This window comes from Melopsittacus undulatus, chromosome 6, assembly GCF_012275295.1.
Source record: "Melopsittacus undulatus isolate bMelUnd1 chromosome 6, bMelUnd1.mat.Z, whole genome shotgun sequence".
NCBI lineage: Eukaryota > Metazoa > Chordata > Aves > Psittaciformes > Psittaculidae > Melopsittacus > Melopsittacus undulatus.
In genome coordinates this window covers 77888513-77897299 of record NC_047532.1, presented here as the reverse complement: position 1 = coordinate 77897299, position 8787 = coordinate 77888513, and positions in this window count along the sequence as shown.

Here is an 8787-nt window from a genome sequence, read left to right as displayed (position 1 = left end):
ATGTCATTTCTCATCATTAAGATATACATGACGTGTTCAGAGGACTAAACCAAGTGCTTTTTACAGGACATATGCTATGTGACTTGAGACACATTAAAAGATAATTAAGTATATTAAAAAATAATTTGATTTATTTCATATTGGCTTGTATAGGGATATAAAAACTGATTCATGCCTAAGTCATTTCCCAGGCCATATCTTTTCATGGCACAGGTGTTTAGCAAGCAGAAACAATGCTGTCTCCACTGTACTTGTCATGTAGTGTCAGAGAAAAACTTGACCAGTCTGTAATCAAAGGAGCATTCACATAAAGAGGACAAATGCATTTGATTGTTTGGAAGAAAAAATTAGATACGAGGTCCCTGAATACTCCTGAAATAGTATGTTGATCAGAAGTTGACAAGGACAAATAATGTAAGGACTGCTAAAACCAGGGAAAGTTAACTGGGAGAGGAGCAAAATAAACCCAAATTCTGTACCTACAAATTTGTTCCTAATGATGAACAAAAGTGACTTTTATTATGTGCAAAAACCTAAATACATTGGGCTAATTATTCTTTTACTCTTCTAGGCATGATATGATGGCTTGGATAGAAGAAAGGTGGACATTAAACTTGAAGTGAACAAAATGGTCATTTTTTCTTTGCTAATCTGCTCTGACTTCTGTTTTTCCAACCATATTGACACAGTGCTGTACTATGATTGACATTGTCCAGAAAGACATGCTCAAGGTGAGCAATAGTAGACAAGCATTAGTCTGTTAAGTTGTCTGGGTTTTTCCAATACTATTGGACAAACTTCAGGGCTTATCTTTTAGAAAAGCTTACACTGATGTTCAACCTCCAGTTCTGTGGCTTGGAAAAGTAACCTTTTCTGTTTGTCAAAGCAAGAAAATTGGGCAAATAGCACAACTTCCCAGAGAGACAGATGGCCTCCATGTCTGGCCTTATCTAGGTAAAAGTGTGTGTTACGAGGTACAATCATCCAGTGAAAGACAGCATCTGATGCTACTTGTCTTAGTTGATTCCATTTTTGTTTTGTTTCAGTCTAAAACAGGTACAGATTTATCCTGATTTTACAGATGCTGGAAGATTCTAATAACTGAAAACAGAAAGTGAAATATGGAAAAAGTCACATAAAAGTTTATAATTACTCAAGGTAGTGTTCCACTTGTATCTTAGAGCATATTCTGATTTAGATGGCTGGCATATTATCAGTAATCCATTGCTATAAAACATCCTTTGTAAAAGACCACTTGACACATCTTATGTGAAGTATCTATTAGTAGCAGATTGTTGATTTTTAAAGAGGAGAAGAATACTCAAAGGTAGAGGTGAGAATAAGGATGAAATTTCATTTTTTGTAAGTATAGTTGTTAAGAAGGTAAAGCAAACCATGAAAAGTTTAAGCAATTATAATTTTGGAATACCATTATTTTAGAAATACTGAAGATGAATTTGGAAGTCAGGTTTAGAAAAAAACAGAAGTAACAACATGGATATGAAAATTAAAATGTCCTATTTGAGAGCTTTTACAGTACTATCTTGGCACAGTATCAATCATTCTTGCACAGTAATCAAGGTCATCCAGCATACATTGTGCTACAAAGAACACCACCTACTGTGTTGGTCTGTGACACTAATGTGATTTAGTGATAATGTAATTTAGAAGCTAGCTCTAGGATGATTTTCACCATATCAACTGGCTCAAAGATCAGTAGTCCATAGAGGCAATGGTGATGTAGTTACACTTGCACTTCAAAGTCTTCATTTTTATGTCCATTTTTATTGTTTCACCATTTACAAAGTCCGGATTTTTTCATGAGGTAGAACCACATTAGGAATCCAGGAAGCCAAAGTGCCCTTAAATGGTAGACAAAAACTCAGGGACTATTATGGTATGTTGGCTATAGTTTTGGTTTTCACCCATGTTCTGAAAGCAGTTTGTGATATATTGAACGAAATTGCAGATGTATTAAAAATTGTGTTTTACAAGTAAGAACAACTGTGGCTGGAAATCAAGATTTCTTGATCTTAGTGGGTCAAGAATCCAGTCTAATGAAGCTGAAAGGAGAGCAGATCTGAGCTACTTCTGCATTCCAGGTCCTGGATCTGCTTAGTGTCAGACAGGCTCTGGCTTCTAGCACAAACTGAATTGAAACCAGCTGGAAGTCATCATTCAGGTGAGAATTTTCACACTGGAATTATTAACATCTGACATTAACACTTGTTCACCAGACCTGCAATGATGAAAAAAAATCTGTTATTAATGTAAAGTTTTACAATGGCCAGTCCTGAATAGATTGGACCCATGAAAAATGTTTATCTGGGGGCAAACTTTGCAGCATCTCTTTAATTTCAACTCCAGTGAGTCAGTCTTCAGTCCTCTGCAGTGGTCAGAACGCTAAAGCACTACATAATTCACAGGTCTCCTTTTGACAGGCAGTACAGCTTATTGCTTTTCTTTCTCTTTTGTTCTCTCAGAATATGCTGTGTCTTTGAAAGCAGCACTGGGAGGTTTTTCTGATGATAACTTCAACAGATTGTGTTGAAATGTTGTGTTTTTTTAAAGATTTGTTTACCAAAATGATTTTCCTTTGTTGTTTTTCTAAATGAATAAAATCAGTGTTTAATATCCATTAATCAGCTATTTCTGTTAGGATGTAAGTGCAATAAACATCCTTTTATTCATTTATTTGCATGCTATCACTTAAACCCCCTATTGTAGATCATGGCTGGCTTATGCAGGGCTCTCTGCAGACCTGTAACAAAGAAACAAGTTTTTACTCCAGAGGATTTACAATATACATGAAAAAGAAGATGAAATAACAGGGTGAGACAGACAATCAGGGTTGGGGAAAAGAAGAAAGATAAAATAAAGAATGCACAGCACTGAGCAGAAAAGCAAACAAGAACTGGTGACTCCTGGTGAAACAAGAGACATAAATATTGAATCATGATGAAAAGTGTCCTCAGGTGCACAGCTGTTAGGGAAAAAATCATAATTAATAATAACTACTTCAATTATTTCTAATTAATTAATTAGTTTCGTGGCTTTCTTAAAATTTTAGGGAACGAGACTCACTGCTACTGTCTACTTTTTAGGCTGGTTTCTAATTCTCTGGGAATTTAGAGGGCCTTTGTCCTCAGGGTCTCTGGCTTTTCTGGTGTATTTCTCAGTTTTATCAGTAGCGTGCTTTGTGGACAGTTATTACAGTTGTTTTGTGCAATAGATAACTAATTTTGAGAACTGACCTTTCATGCTGTAATTACAGAGCTGCTTAGAAGCTAGTTCTATTAATTTTTATTATATGTAGAATGTGATCTAGGTCAGTATTCTACATAATTGTTAATTCTACATGGTTGTATTCTAGGATTTCCTTCCTTTCCCAGTATCTCTTATTTTATTCTCCCAATAATCAAGATTCTAAACGTGTTTCCTCCGTTAACAAGAACAAACCTTGATCAAAGCTAGGTTCTAGCTTTAAGAAAGGTTCGATTTTCCTGTTGTCTCACATTCAGCACTGGAAAACTTTGAAATTTGAATTACTTCTTCTCTAGCTTCCCTATGTTCACATTTACATCTATAGTCACATGCCTCCACGTACAGATTTATGAAAGCCTTGCAGCTTTAAAGAAATATATGTCAAGAAAAATAAACCCCACAAAAGTTAATTCTTATTTCAAGATGTAATTGTTTTTGGTCTTTGGCAATTTGTCATTTTAGACTATTCTAGAAACAGTAAAACTTTGCCTTGTAACGTTCTCAAATTCCCTCAACACCTGTTTTAAGGGCATGCAGTTCTGCTGATGAATGTCCCATGCTTTAAGGAGTGATATGTCATTAATCACGTTAAGGAACAGACCTAACGAACCATAAATTAAAAGTAAGACTGTGTTACTAGATCTCCTTTTAGTAAAAATTAAATAGTCTATTAATATCTCTGCATTTGAGATAAAAGAAATCTGGGTATGTTACAGCCATGATAGATCCTTTTTCAAAGCAACACTGCCCATCACAGTGACAACTTAGTCTTTGCTTTGTACCAGGGAACAGTGACAGAATTCATTTCTATGTCTGTGCAGTTACCTCTATGAATTTTCCCTGAGGATTGTGGTCCATGTTGCACACTGTGATAATCACTGTTGGAGTATGGGCAAGTTATGGAAATCTAATCATAGTTTATACTCTCTGTGAATAGAATTAGGAAACTCTTAGGCATTATAGCCTGAAGCACTCTGGGAATGATATCCAAAACTGGAGCTATTTCCTTCAACAGTTTCATTGAAATTGTGATTATCAGAAGCTCCATTATTTCAAAAGGTAAGTTACTGCAAGCAAGAGATATAATTAGCATAATCTGTTCTTATACATATGCCATTAAAGTTTTAAAGAGAGAAAGTCTTAGCTGAAATCATCTTTGTGTTTTACTAAAGCTCGTTTCTTTTCCATAGCATTTTGTCAGTACAGCACAAACTTGGTGTTGGAATAGCCCAAACCTTCAAAGTTGTGTTCATTTTATATAGTTTTAATATGCCTGTAAGAATAACATTGATTTCCCCAGATTTTGTACAAATTTCCCATTTGCACTCTCAGAATTTCATAACCAGTTTTGAGCACACAAGATTGATGAGAAACAATTCCCTCTGTTCCTGAGCACAGAACATAGGTTAGCATCTGCCATTTAATCAGATGAATGCAAAAGGAAGAAGACACATTCTGATACTGGTCTGTGCTGTGCAGTGCAGTGAAAAGAGAAGTGATGGTTGTTTCTCTAATATGTGATTTATTATTAATTGCAATTTTACCTACCCCAGTTTAATTACATCAATCTAACCTGCTAGCATTAGGATATTCTATGACCACAGTGGAATTTCTGGCTGCTCCCAGATGTCGTAGCACTCAAATGAATTTCTCTTACATTCAGCAGGTCCAGAGATATTAGGCTCAGATGCCCAGTTCTCTCTGTGTCATGTTCCTGCTTTCTAATGATCTGATGGCCTTCTGTTGGACTCTCTTTAGTCTATCCCCATTTGTTGTGTACTGAAAAGCCCCAAAGTGGGTGCAGTACTCTTACAAGAGCCAAAGAGAGGGGAAAAAATAATTTCTCCTATGTTTTTGCTTATGCTTTTCTTAATGCAGCTCAGGATGCATTTGGCCTTATTTGGTTCAAGAACACACTCTTGTTCACACTGTGCATGTTCACACTATGCATGTTCAGCTACCTCACCTCTAGGACCCCGAAGTCCTTTCCTGAATCCTGGAAAGGACCTGATACATCTCAGCTATGCTCACTTGTTTGCATGTGAACTTGAAACATGGCAAGCATCTATGACACCTCTTCAGTTTGAATGGCCTTCTAACAGCTACTCTAGAAAGTCAGACCTTACATTTTTTGCAATCCTTGTTTGCCAGTAGGATAAAAAAGACAGAAAGATCACAGTCAATGAGAACAAAAATAGGAATTAAACCCACAAAGGTCACTTTTCACTTGTAACTGCAAAGACCTCAACTTTCAGCTGTTATAATGTCTCAAGTCTTTTGTTTACCTTTGTGCCATGTTTCCTTGGGCATGTGAAAATTCTTTTTCATTATGCACACATAGTGAGAATTAAATAAAGAGCCCTTGTGAAACCCTGGATTCTGCAGAAACCAGTACAGGCAGAAATGTGAATTGTTTGTATTTACTTCAGGACTCTGTAGTAGTAAAAATGTTGTTGTTCATACACACTTTGGAGTAATTGTGAAAGAACAAGTGAGAGATGTGTTAAATAATGACTTTATCTTGAAGTTTCCTGCTGTTTTCTTGAATAATGGGTCAGGGTGAAATCATATCCACAGCCACACATTCTCTATTGGATCATGTACCAAGGAAGCATGAAGGCATAACAGAGTAGCAAGGTGTCTGTAGCACTAGTGACACTGCTTCTGGTGTGTGTCATGTCCAAGACATTTGTACTACTCTGCTATATTAGGGAAGTGCATGAGCTGCCAGGGACTTGCTGATGACAGCTAAGCAAGTGCAAGATTTGATTGGTCTTTGTGGTTAAAGCATATTCTAACTTCTCCTTGCTTTCCCTTCAATAAATTTAGGCCTTACAGGCAGGATTATGTAGAAGGAGAGTGCAAGGAGGGACTCCAATGCCTTCCCTCCTATTTCAGTGTTCAAAAGGGAGGATTTGAGACTTTCACAATGAGCTATAGAATTGGAAAAATCATGCAGTGGTAAAATCTGAGTTTAGAAATCCTTTTTTATCTGTTTATGTTAAGGATGCTATAAAAAGCCTATCACCATGGTATCCCAGCTCATTCCAATTAAAGAAAACTATTTCCACCATTTACTTAGCAACTTTGACAATAGCCTCCAGCAGCAGTAAAACAACTTGACTGCCTGGCATTTTACAAGATAAATTCCTCACTACTGTCTGTTTTTTCTTGCACTGTTGCTTGCAAAGACTTAAAAAGTTACTGCTTCTTCAACCACTGAGGCTGGTATTGTTACACTCATTTGAGCTATGGATCACTGGGTACACAGTACCTTTACCTGCCAGTTTGAGAAAAATCAATTTTAGTCTTGAAGAGATGAAACTAGTGTTGCAGAAGATCAGTGCACATTTCCAGGTGCTGCAGGGCACTACCATCTTGATGGGGATTCAACAGAACATGACACAGGTACAGAACAAAGTTGCTTGTTCTTATGCTAAGTGATCATGTGAAAAAATTAGAGTGAATCAGAATAGTGCAAAGGAGCATAAGCCACACTAGCTACAGTCAACACTCCTACATTATTCACAAACTCAGCATCAAAACCATAATTTATGTTACTGACTATACATCAGTGTATATCAATAAATGTTGTAGATACAATAGCAAAATCAGATCATATTTAATACAGAGATTAAAAATAGCATATACCTGTTGTTGAGGAAAGAAACAGTTTTTGCATAAGAATAGGAAGCAGTATTTAAAATACTTCTGTCCCGGTAGAGCTTGATTGTCACCCAACTTGGAGATGATGTCAAAACAGAAGTGTTACACTCTACTTTTTTCTTCATTCATACTTTGAATCTATGCACCCTTGTACACATCTACAAGCTCAAGAAATGGGTCATTTACTTTCTTTTCCTCCTGTAGTTCTACTCAGATAGTAAAGAACAATTTTTTAATATTCCTTTTGTAATTTAGAAATGGGTGTATTCTTCCCTGGTTTGAAGGACTCTGGGATGATATCTATGGGATGTTAACTGTGCTTTCAGTGCGCACAGATCAGAAATGCTGAGTCCAGGTAAGACGTTCCCCTGAACTCATAAATGTTCTATGCCAGGTCATATTTATTAACGTTCCTGAGAAGAGTAACTTTGTCTCAGAAGAGGCCATGCTAGATCAAGTATCATCTGTCTGTGAAAATAATCTAACTTAATGCTAGGTCAGGTGTTGTCTGTTCTCCTGAGCTGATACAAGTCAAGTTTATTCTGGTATAAAGTATAAACCAGAATACATATTTTCATGTGCATTCAGGCTAACTCAATGCAGAGATATTCTTCTGTCTGGAGACATACCAGCTTGAAGCAGCTGCTGCTCCCCCAGCCCTTCTTCCTCTTCAATATTCCCTGTAGAAGGTAATCCTTTTTTCTAATCTGCTGGATTTTCTTATCCATGTGCTTCTGAACTAAATGATCCAAGATAACAAATAGAGCATACATAGTTGAATTTTGCTAATCAAACTGATTGGAACTGAAGCAGGTGAGGAATTGCTTATACAAGCAGCTCTGCTGGGAGATTAGAGGAGGCAGTAACCTCCAACTACTGCAACAAACTGAAGGTGCTAATTATTTCACCAGTGTTGCTCTAGCTGAAAAGGGATGTATGAAAACAGCTTAAATGATAAAAAGGGGATGGATCCTATATAAATACAGATTGGAGCACTCCATTTCCCAGAGGAAGCACTAAATATGCAGCCAACTGCTGTCTCCACAGCAAAACCAAAGTAAGAACAAAAAGGGATATTGTGTAAAAAGACTTATCCAAGATCTTATTCTTTCTGCAGTACAGTTTTGCAGGAAATACTGTTAAACATGCAGGAATGGTTTGGAAATGCAGTCTGCATTCCTCTTATAACAGATACAGATTTGTGCAGAGATAGTAAAAACTTGCCTAGTCATACCAGCTGTGTGCATGCTCTATTCTGAAACAAAAAGGCAGGTGAAAATTTACTTCCAAATATCCATTTTGTAGGATTAGCTGGATTAAAGCATTAATAAAACAGGGGTGATTTAAGAGGTTCCAAGTATAGAGTAACTCAAGTTGATCATAAACCTGCTCTTCATTGAAATATGCAAAGCCAACACAGAGGTTTGAGGTGCTTCATTAAGAAAAGTCAGGTGGTTTTGTTTCCTTTAAAAGCCAGAGCTGGTGATGGTGGCAATGATTTTGTGACAAATTATTTTGACATTTACATGCTTTCCTTAACGCTACTGGACATTTCTAATTTATTGCAATGATTTATGACTAAAAAAGCCTAACAGTGTTTAAACTTTGATCTAATTTCCATAATGCTGGCAATGATTTTCTTAACAATAATATTCTCTTTTTGTATTTTAGAATTTCTATAACACATTTTAGATTATGTTGTCTTTTGTTCCTATGGGGAAGATTTCTCAGTGATAATGCCTTCACTTTGTCCTGCTTTTCTGAAGATACCTTTAAGCACAAATTATGGATTTCTTGTTTAGATTACTAGTGCTATGGTGCTCCAGTTACAGACCGTTCGTATCACAAGTGATTGTA